The sequence below is a fragment of the Oxyura jamaicensis genome, chromosome 8, assembly GCF_011077185.1.
Source record: "Oxyura jamaicensis isolate SHBP4307 breed ruddy duck chromosome 8, BPBGC_Ojam_1.0, whole genome shotgun sequence".
Classification (NCBI taxonomy): domain Eukaryota; kingdom Metazoa; phylum Chordata; class Aves; order Anseriformes; family Anatidae; genus Oxyura; species Oxyura jamaicensis.
This window is the reverse complement of record NC_048900.1, coordinates 16500330-16511662: the sequence shown is the minus strand read 5'-3', so window position 1 is coordinate 16511662 and position 11333 is coordinate 16500330. Positions and strand designations below refer to the sequence as shown.

General features: G+C 44.3%; 1 protein-coding gene across 1 annotated transcript in view; it reads left to right on the top strand.

Annotated features, from left to right (window-relative positions):
* Positions 1 to 10144: 10144 nt before the first annotated feature.
* LMO4 (LIM domain only 4) overlaps positions 10145 to 11333 on the top strand; it is a 16400-nt gene continuing 15211 nt past the window's right edge. Inside the window, exon 1 of the mRNA XM_035333459.1 lies at positions 10145 to 10833. The gene's annotated coding sequence lies outside the window, so the exon portion shown is untranslated. The remainder of the gene's footprint in view (positions 10834 to 11333) is intronic.

Below are 11333 nucleotides of genomic sequence, written 5' to 3'. Positions count from 1 at the left end.
GTGGAGGCTGGAAGGGAAGGAAGAAAAAGTTGCTTCTGGACATACCCGTTATCCATGGTGAGAGGTCTGTATCCTTAGCTGACACAAGCACCTGCCGCTGCTGCCTCAGTTGCCATTCTTGACGGGAGTGACAATGAAAATGGGGGGGAAGGAAAAGAAGTCTGGTAAAAGACAGGGCAGCAGACCGGGGCACTATAAGGGAAATTGCTTTTAAAGGTGGAAATGCAACAAAAATAGGCTAAAGAGTATTAAAAGACAAAATCAATGCCAAAGCAGAGGAAGCCAGAATGATTCCAGAGTTCAGCTATACGCAGTTGTCCCCCAACACAAGCCAGGCACTGTCAGTATGTGCGAGACATCCAGGAATTTTCTCTCCTACAAAAATATTAGGGACGTTATATGTTTTAACTGTAATGGAAAAACTGGAGTTCTAGTGCTCAATTCCAAAGGAAAACACTAGCCATTGGAAGTGATGTGGTACTGGGGCTGTGTGTGTGTGTTTGGCTGCTCCCTTTTCTCCTAGCGATTCTATAGCTTCCTTCATTCTTCGCTTCTCTCATATTACAGAAAGAAGGTAATTTTTCCTGGCCATTTACTAAAGCTCATTAAAGACCGAAGAGAACAAACAATGCTACTCCTTAGAGACTACCATTCAAAGTCATTCTACAATTCTCTGTTCTAATACTTGAGACAAATTAATTATTCCTTAGTGAAAAGTATATAATTCCTATTCTTCATTTTTTGGGGTGGGGAGTGGAGAATAATAATAGGAAGTTTATATCTGAGTCGAAAGCTGTCTTTGCTGAAGGGAAATGAGAAAAAATGTGTGTTCCAAGAAGAGTAAAAGCAATTATTCTAATAATAATTCTAGGGATATTAATGTCTTTTTAAAGTAGATTGCTTTCAAATAAACACCAAAGTTGAAGGGATAGGAAAGGCTGGTTTATTTATTAATCATTCCAAAAGTGCATTTTTCTAAATGAACAAGTGCATGAGCAACTTCGCTGGCACATATTAAATTTAGTTAAATGGCAACTTGTAAACGTCTAAAAACTTCTGTAACCAGAGACTAATTTGTTTAACGTGTTGAAAATGTTATGTGGATGTGAGGAACTACATATTAAACTTCAAAGCAAAATGCTCCAGAGATTACACCATCTTAAAGACTGCATATTGGAAAAGCCTTTATACATTAAACATAAAGGATTTTTAATTCTCTTCTGTTTTGAATACTTGTCAATCTGTGTGACTCACGCTCAGGATTGTAAACTGTCATTTAAGGTGTGATGTCCAAGTTGAGGCCTGGACCATGATTTGCAAGGGGCTGGCTTTTCTCTTTCATCTCTATTAATTAATCCTGTCTCAGTTTGCCCAGCGTACACTTCTGTTGACATCACCTTTTCCATATACTTTAAAGAGTCCCCCGAGAGATCTACTGCAGAACAAAAACTGGACAGAGAATACATTTGGAAACCATTTTATTTCTCAATTACCAACCAAAACGTATGGAAAAGATTTACACTCTATCTGATTTACACAATAATTATACTTTGAAAGCTTAGAAATAAATGGCTTGATCCTTGGAATCATTAGTTACTATACCAAATGTAATTGGTGTAAACTAATGAGTTTACTGGATGGCTGACCCTTAATTACTGATTATAGTTAAATGCTAGCCAATCAAAAATGAGTTTACTTATAAAAGTACAGTATAGTATTAACAAGCATTACATTTCCAAGTAAGCAGCTTTATGATTAGTTGTAGCACACAACTCAAGCCTGTTCAGGGCTATCAAAAGCAGCTTTTTAATAATAGTGCTCTAAGCAACCATCACTCTCTTACCTCAGCGTCTATCAGACAAACAGAAAGAAACCACATAATTAATCATCTCATGCAGTAGAAATAAAGCATCTGGGCCAGATCCAGCCAGGATATGCATAGCCTTAGTCAAAAGAGCTGCAAGAGGCTGGGGATTTGCTTTAAAATAGGATACCTGACATGGGGAATTCTGTCCCTCTGTGGGGGCAATATGTGGTATGGAAGTTAAATAGTGATTGATTGTGTGCAGTCCTGTATGATATGGAGAAGCCTATCAGCAACATTGTTTAATAATTCCTTGAATCGAGGAGGATTCTTTGAGCAGATTCTATATGTGGTAAGAAGACATCTGCTTACTCTGCTGGCAATCCCAAAAATGCAGAAATCACGACTCCTTGCCATTTATTATGTCAATCGAAGAGCGAACTTTTAAATAAAATAGTAAATGGGAAGAAAATATTTTTATTTGCTTCTGGTTGATCTGTAAGAGTTAATGTTTTTCCCTAACCAGGAAAACTCAAAATTCCCACTAAAAAATAAAAAATTGAAAGCAGACCTGTATAAAGAGCATGATTCCAGAGTTGTGACTTTAAATAGATGCACCAAATATTTGGATAAAATAATAGGACTTTACAGTACTTCCAGTCACATCTTTGAAGGCACTTAAGTAACTCCAGTGTTTTAAAGATGTGGAAATTCTCCATCCCCTATAACTTCCCTGTGAATCCTAGACTTCAGATAGGAGGCTGATACTGGAAGGTAGATGCATTAGAAGACCAAGTCTGATGCACTGCAGCCACAGGGATCTAGCTGGATGAGTATGCATTTGCTGGAGCTCTGCAGCCCATGTGCTCTTCAGATGATCTCATGGACCTCAGAGTTGCCAGGATTCATCCTGTCTGGATTACAGGTCTTTCCCTCCCATTTCTGCTTTTCTCTATGATGTCTTCAGTGCTTGCCTTTCATGAAGAGCTAGGCTCAGCAGAGGACCATCCTCATCTGGTGGTTCTTTGGCTCTGGTGCTGTAACACTTGCCCATTTATTAGAAGAAAAATTTTCTTAAAACTCAGAAGATGAAGAGTGAATTAGTTCTTAGAGTGCCTGCACATGGGTTAAAGTGAAATTCATGCATTTACTGAACTCCTATTTGTTAGATGTCTGGGGTCAAGTGAAGGTTAAAGTTGTTTACTGCTTTCAAGCTCTGGCCTTAGAAGTTAATGCAGAGCTGTGCTGCGAGCAGCTACAGAGTAAGTCCCTGGAACCATGAATTGCTGGTTTGATATCAAGGTCTTTGGGCCTTACTAATAAAATTAGTTTGTTTCTTAAGGAAATCCTAGCAGGGACATTATGGTCATATAAAGTCATTATGCTGTTTTACAACATAACTTTAAAGATGTTTTGGAATGATCAGAGCTTGTGGGAAGGAATCATATTTTTTATTCTTTGTGGGATATCCTTAAACTATCACAACTACAATACTGCCACTTGGAATAGGTGCTCTACAGATCAAAAGAACAAACAAAAGATATGTTGAGGCCCGAGCCAGGCATTTGGGGCATACCTGTCTGGAGAAAGCCTGTTGAATTGAATGGATTCTGTGCACCTCCTGGCAATCTGTTCCCTTTTTGTAGGAACTGGATACTTGGGGTAATCAACGTGTTTTATTGCAATTCCACAAGAGCAGATAGAGAGCCTAGGATGCTTTACAAGCTTTGCTTTTCACAGTTCTCTGTTGGAGTGTGCAGGGGTGAGCAGTTTTAAGAGTCGTGGAAAAGGAAGAGGGCATATTTTTCTTAACTTGAGATCCTGTGAACTCAAAGACAGAGGAAACAATAAACTAGTCAAGAACACCCCTCTCCATGCCCTGCTCAGCAATGCTGGTGAGAACAATGCTGCCATTTCTGCTCTGCTAATGCTGAGGCAACACCCTGTACTGCAGAAAAGAGACAAGGAACCATTGATCTGGGAGGAAGGGGAACATGCTATGGACAGGTTTGACCTCCCCAGCCTGTGGTGCAGAGGACAGAGGAGCTTCTGGGTGGACCAGGGCAACAGGCACTGCAGGGTCTTTTTCCTCCTCCTCTGTGAGATATGCCTAACTGCTTCTGCAAAAGAAAGCATCAAAACCCATCTTGTTCATAGAAATACAACATATTTTAAAGCTGTAGTTAATGGATAAGCTGCTTTCTGATTGGGTGAGTCACACAATAAATCTCTTCCTGAGCCAAGTGCAACGCAGCTTATTCAGTAACAGTGAAATGAGCCACTGTCACTTTGCTGCACTTGCATACATCAGGCAAAATGTTTCCATCTTCATCAGTCTTTTAGTAAAATAGAAATAAAACAATTGTTACAGAATGGTGTCACTGGATCTCTGACACCTGCTTTAAAAATAAATCTCTTAGCTTTGTCTTCACTATTACTTTCAATAAATGTCCTAGCATTGTCACAGCATTTATCTAGCAGCAGGAAACCATTATCCTATGACAACAATCTATTCCATTAACATTAGCTCTTAATTGTAAGATTGTTTATAAGACAGCAAAAGCTACTGAATTATAGTAGAATGATAAAAAGAGTTATGGTCATGGAGTTCAGTAGTCACTCCAGTTCTGAAAAACAACTTAAGAAAAGTAGAGGGCTATATTTTTTATGAAAAATAATGTAATAATTTTATGCAAGAAAATGTTTTTAAATAATGGATTACATCAGCAAAATAACTATTAAAGAGTTAATGTTAAAAATTGTTACTGAGAAACCCTTGCTTTGATAAATGGTATGTCAAAAAAGCCAAATAGAAAGCTTAGAAACTTGTACAACTAACTCTTCCTGAAAGCAAGGCTGCACTGAGTCAAACAGAGAAATCATAATAACAGAAGCACGTTTGTCTGGCAGAGTGAACAGAAGGAATGTTGCAAAATTGAGATATGAAGAACCTAACTGCAGAATAGAAGAACTGTCATTCTGATTGTTTGTCATTATTGTTTCATGTCCAGTTAAGTGAACTTAGAGTGACAGTTGTGTCATAACTACTGGCATCTATGTAAATTTCAAATCAAATGTGATAGAGGCATTTCTGCCAGACACAAGTCACCAGGCTGCTCTTCCTCTTTATTTTTATAACCCTCCATTTTCTCATACTGTGCTGCTAGACCTTAAATTAAAAAGACAACTTCAAGAGGAGTTCCCTTTAATGTGTGCCTTTCAGTTCTCACTCCATATCTTACTTTCTCTCAGCTCTTTGAAACAATAGCTAATGTCAAAATTTCTATCAGAAACAATCACCACAAACATCCAGACATCTTAGCAGAAATTACTCCTTCCCATCGATCATATATCATTCACCAAAATCCTTTGATACTCTAGGTTGTAGACTTCCCCTGAAGACATACGGAGAAAATGGTTCAAGTAAATGCTCCTCCATTCTTTTAGTGAAGCCCAAGCATCTGCTCTGTGGGTAGGTGCAAAATACATGGAAAAGAAATCAGTCATGGATCCCTTCTCTAAATTACAGCCTCATTCAGAGGTTATGGGAACTTCACAAGTATATCAGACATACTCCTCTTATAGTAAGTAACTCATTTCCTGGTGGCAGATATTCTAATGACATAGGATTTGCTACTGGACACGTCTTTAAAAAGTATTTCAATGCAATTATTAAGGTATTATGTGCAGATAACGCCATCAAAAATATTAAACATGCTGTTTATTCACTTGGGCATAAAACTACTTTCTTCTGCAAATTTAAACTTACTTTAATTAAATAATTAATAAAGGCTAGAATTAAGTTTCCATTTTTCATTGTAATGAATTATTCCAGAGCATTGTTTTTACTAAATTCTGCATAGGACTGCTTTCAGAAACCATACCAAAGCACAGCTACATTGTTCAAAAAATGTTCCTTTGACAAATGAAATTTTAAAAATGGCTACAAGAAAATAAATAGTCAGCTATGAGTAGAAAACATTTAATATGTTTTGATGATTTCTTATCTCAGACAGGAAAGAAGACAAGCCGACTTTCTCTGCAGAATTTTTTGAAGTGAATTCTGATTGAAAAGATGTGGTGGTGATTTAACAAAAACATATTATTATAAGACATGACGTATGTTCAGAAGCATAAATGATGGCATTATAAATGTGTACCTCTGCATTAGGTAAGAGCATTTTGGTCAATTGAATTAGCTGGATTTTTTGTTTGGTTGTTTTGTTTTGTTTTTTTTTAATTCCCATCCAACTGATCTCTTTTGTTCCCGAAGTTTAAAGTAGTTCAGTTGCTACTTTTAGCTGCCGTTTTCACCAAACTGTGCTGTCCCATCCTCTAATCTGACCATTTATTATGGTGACTACTGAATAGCAGCAACATGTTAATACAAGCTCTGTAAAAGCAACAATGAAGAAAACATTCTTTTACTCTGGAGGGTAAGTTCCATATGATTTTATATTTTTAAGTATTTACAAAATTAAGGATTTTTTTCTTGTTAAACATGGCAATATCTGAATCTAAAAATATTCATATTTGTGCCAAAATGTCACTTTACAGATATGTAATCATCAAAATCAATTGCCAGTATACCGTTAAGAATATCAGAATAATATAACTGATTTGCTTTAAAAGTGCCTTGTTCTGTTAGACTGTGGAGTTTAAATCCCTCTTTCAAAATTCACACAGCATTTGCACTGTAAGATTGTTTTATATAGTAAACTTATTATATGCATAGTCTAGTGGCATCTGAAGACTTTTAACTTAAAACGTAAAATACATGTAAGTTCAAACACTGATGTCTCTGACTTAAACTCAGTTTCAGGACTTCCTGCTACTGGTGGCTCATGGCAATATATCAGTTCGTCCAGTGGGGATGTGCACAGGACAGATTAGCGAACGTAATTTTAGCTGTATGAGGTCATTACAAATATAGCCTTAGCTCTTCCTAAAGTGGACGTCATTGTTAATATAAATATATATCTATAGTTACTGACATTTATATTATTTGGCTCCTGTCCTAAGTTACGGATACAGCGATGATAAAAGGGTCTTGCAAGCCCTTACCTAAGTGAATCATGCTTACTAATTACCTTCCATGGTACTGGGTTCCTGTAAACAAAGTTACTCACTTTACTAAATAAAGTATTTATAAGCAAGTCAAAATTTATACATATATTTCTAAGAGTGAGTTATCTTCCTCTGTGGGGCAAACAGTACAGTCTACTTTTTGGAAGAGAATGCTGAGAGTAAAGCTGTCCAGGATTCCTTCCAGCTTCTGCTAGGGTGCGTACTCTCCCGCATCGTTGGGTATCTGACTTAATCCAGTCACATTTTTAAACTATTTAAGACCCTAAAATGGAAGATCTGCTAGAATAAGGATGCATTACTTTCAAATAGAAATGGCTGTTGATTTTTCCTCACCTCCAAAGAGGCTGGGGTAAGAGGCTTTAAGTCTAATTGTTTGTCCAAAAGGTGTAGCTTACGAGACACAATGACTAGCAAAGTGTGACATGAAAGATCTCGCGACAGAGCAGCAGCCTCAATGTTTCTCTCTAACAAGAACAGGAAAAGACAGTTGAGGTCCCATAGGAATTCCGTAGTTAAGGGGAGAAGCAAGGCTCCTTTCATGAATGGAGAGATAACCCTGGTGAATTCTGGACTACCTGCTATCTTAAGGGTGTGTCTAGGTTTAAGAATGATTTGGATCACAGGCTGTAACATTTTCCAGACATTCAGATTGCAACTACTATGCCAGCAATTTTATGCTTTCCTTTCCCTGACTCCAACAGTACCACAATATAAGCAGCCAGATTTTCTTCTGCATTGTGTTTTTTATCCATTCAGCCAAAATTAACAGTCTTTGAGGATAATGTATGCCAAGTGAATTTAAATCTTGCGGACTCAAATCGACCTAAAGTTGATGGATACATTCATGCCTACTGCTGAAATCTACCAATTACACAGAACTATGTTAACTTACCATAGAAACATCTCATCTAATAGCACAGATGATGTTGAACTAACTAATTACATTATGGCACATAGACAATGAAAAACATAACGAAGATGACAGCACAGCAACAGCAGATGCTGCACAAAAGAAAAATTAGAAAAATATTGCTCTGCAAAATGCTCTCTGTTAAGGTTTCCTCTGTTAAAATTAATCACAAAAATTAGTGAAGATTAGATTTCAGCAAAAGATATGTGCCTTGTAATGGCTTTTGGAAAACGTCATTAAACCATTTAAAACTCTACTCCTTGAGAAGGTAATTCCCATTTTTCGTATCACTATCGGTTTTAAGACGAGTAAACATTTTAGTGCCTATGGCAGAGTTTCCTGGGAGAATATCCTTCCCAGTAAGGAGAGGTCCTGATGGTTCTTCCAGAGCCTGACTGTGGTAGCTTCCAGCCATTACAGGCTCAGATAATTAGACAACTTAGATTTTATTTTAGCTTGGCATTTGCTCTGTTCTCGTGCTCTTGGCTGTCAGTGACTGTTGATTATCTGTAGCACGCCTTGTTACTTTATATATTTTAAACTGTAACAGATCCTAAATAACAAATCTAAAACTGCTGAGTATGTTTAAATGTAATGTATACATGGAGATTACATCCAGATGATATACTTCACAGACCTATGATAAAAAAACGCAGTGCTTTTAACCACAACACTGGTCCTCTCCCCCTTCCTCCCCGGAAGCTTTCCCTGAGCTCCCAGTCTGCTTTAGGCACTGATCCTGAACATATTCCAGCTGATAGTCAGAAATAGGCTTTTCCCCTACTTCTAAATCGTACCTCTCAAGCTACTCGAATTTAAATACTTTATTGGCTCTCTCTCTCTATATAAAAATCTAAGATATCCTATTTTCCCAAGTCCATTTTCCCAGCTAGACTTTTTTTTTTTCCCCTTCAATTTTAGCTGGTTCCTGGGCACCCTCGCGCTTGGTCCAGCTCCGGCCGGGGATGCAGGAACGAAGGAGGCCCACAGGTGGCGATGTGGTTAAAGTACACCTGGGCCGTGATTGTGAGACTGGATTTACCAGTCGGCCTGGCAGGGGGAAGTCGGTCTGCTTTTTAGCACCAGCGCTTTCATTTGCAAGCAGATACTCCCGGGTGAAGTTTCATATACCTGTGTCAGGATGTTGCTTCTACGCTAGACTTGAACAGGAACAGGTTTAAAATATCATGTTGCCTCAGATGACTGAGGGACAGTGGCAGTGCACAAACGCGTCGCGCCGCAGCCGCTGGGTATGTACTCGACATCAGCGATGGCAGCGTCCCCGCAGTGTGCGGCGACCTGTCGGCATGCAGGGCTGCCCTCTCCTGTGGCACACATCAATTCTGGCCTGTGTGTGCCTGCCGCAGCTGCCTGCCTGCTGCTGCGGATGCAGCGGTGTTGGACCAGCCGGCCCGGCTGTCCTCACTGTGTGGCTGCTGCGTGCGTCAGCGGCCTGGAATCGAGAAACTAGCCTTATGAAGTTTTTCTGTTGTTTAACAGATCCTGGAAATGTGTGATTTGTTTGCCCCTGTGGCCGTAACTCTGTGGAGCCCAATTGGGTATGCATGCTAGGCAGCACCAGGCGAGAGCCTGGTCCAGCAGCCAGGCAGTGCCCATGCTTGTGGGAGAGCCATTTGCCGGGACAACACCCGTGAGGTACGGTGTTCGTAAAGGTACTGAGAGTGTTCTGAGGGCCTTTCTTAGCTATACGGTGCTATGTTATTGCTCGTCTTGCACACTACACCTAGGCCTCAGAGGCGTATTTTTCCACTTTTAAGCACCCCTACTGAAGGGTACTTCTGACTGTTCGCGGGTGCTCTCAGAAGCCCAGCCGTCCCCACAGCAGGCAAGCAGACCCACTAGCCGCCGGCCGCTCGCAGCAGCCTGACCGACCCCTTCCGGACCCCCGGGGGGCACCGGCAGCAGCGGGCCGGGCCGCGCCGATCGCTCCCGAGCTGGTGGCCGCGGGGGGACGGCTGGCAGCCCCCGGCCTGGGGCGGCGGGGCCCGGCGGCGGCCTGCTCCCCGGCGGCCTGCTCCTCGCCACCGGGACCCCCGAGGGGGCAGAGGGGGGCGGCGGGAGCCCGGTGCCGAGCCGGGCCGGGCGCCCCCGAGCCGGGAAGGGCGCGGAACGACGGGGCCGGGCCTGGCGGCGGCGGGGCCGGGCCGCCCCCGGCCAAGTTTCTCAACTGGTGGCCGGGCGCGGGGCGGGCGGCGGGCGGCGCCCTAACGGCCGCTCCCCACCTGCCTGCCTCCTTCCTCCGCATTCCCCTCCTCCTCCTCCTCTCCCCTCTCTCTCTCTTTTTTTTTTTTTTTTTCCTCTCTTTCACTCATTCCTTTGTCTTCCCCGGGATTGGCAGGTTTTATTATTCCGCCTGAACAAGCCGGGGGCGGATTGGCTGCGGCGGGGCGGGCGGCGGGGCCGGCCCGGAGTGTAGTTGGGATTGCGCCCTGTCAGTAACACATGTGCGAGGGGCAGCGGCCGCACACGCACGCGGGCTCACGCGCGCTCACACCCGCTCGCACACCCGCGCGCGGCGGGGACACGCGCGCCCACGCGCGGCCGCCCCCCCCCCCGGCGCGCCCTGCCCTGCTCCGCTCCGCTCCTCTCCTCTCCTCCTCTCCGCAGCCGCCCGGCTCGGCTCGGCTCGGCGGGGAGCTCGGCAGCCGGCGGAGGGGGCGGGGGGGAGGCGATACAAAGTGAAGCCACATTGCCAAACTTACCCGGCGATTGCGGCAGCCGGCGGCGGCGGCGCCCTGCGTGTGCGGCTCCGGCGGCGGGGGGCTGAGCTCTGCGGCTCTCCCCTCCGGGGAAGCGGGAGCCGCAGGGAGCACCGCGGGCAGCCGCCCCTCGTAGCGGCAGCGGCGCTCGTCCGGCCCGGGCTGCCGCTCCCCGGGCTGGGGGCTCCCTCCGGAGCAGAGCCGCAGCGCGGGCGAGCGAGCGCGGCGCTGGTTCCCTCGCACGGCGGCAGCCTCCGCGGTGACCCCGAGCGACGCCGCTCCCGGCCTCTGGCAATATAGAGGGGAAGCAGGTAAGGAGAGCGGCCGCTGCCCTCCTCCGCGGGGCCGCGGGCCGGGGGGGCGGCGGCGGGCCCCGGGCATTGTCGCCGGCCCCGCGTACAAAGCCCGGCCGCCGCCCGGCCCCGCCGCCGCCGCCGCGGGGAAGGGAAGGGACGGGGAGAAGGGGAAGGGAAGGGGAAGGGGCTCCGGCAGCCGCCGAGCCCGGGCGGAGGGGCCAGGAGGGCGGGGGCGGCTCGGGGAAGCCGCGTCCCCCGGAGTAAACAGCGCTCCGAAACAGTGGCAGGAGAGATCAAAGTGGGCTGGCTGGCTTCGCTCCTCGCCGATCCCCTTCCTGCCCCCCGCACAGTCTTTTGTTTCGATGCGGGAGAAATCCGGTGAATCACCTAATTAAAACCAAGACATGAATTAAGCATCCATTTTTGTACTACAAATTGCCAGCTCTCCGCTCGTCCCTCCCTTGGTCTCCATTAAAAAAACACCAGAGACGCTGTTAAAAGGGGGGGGGGGGGGG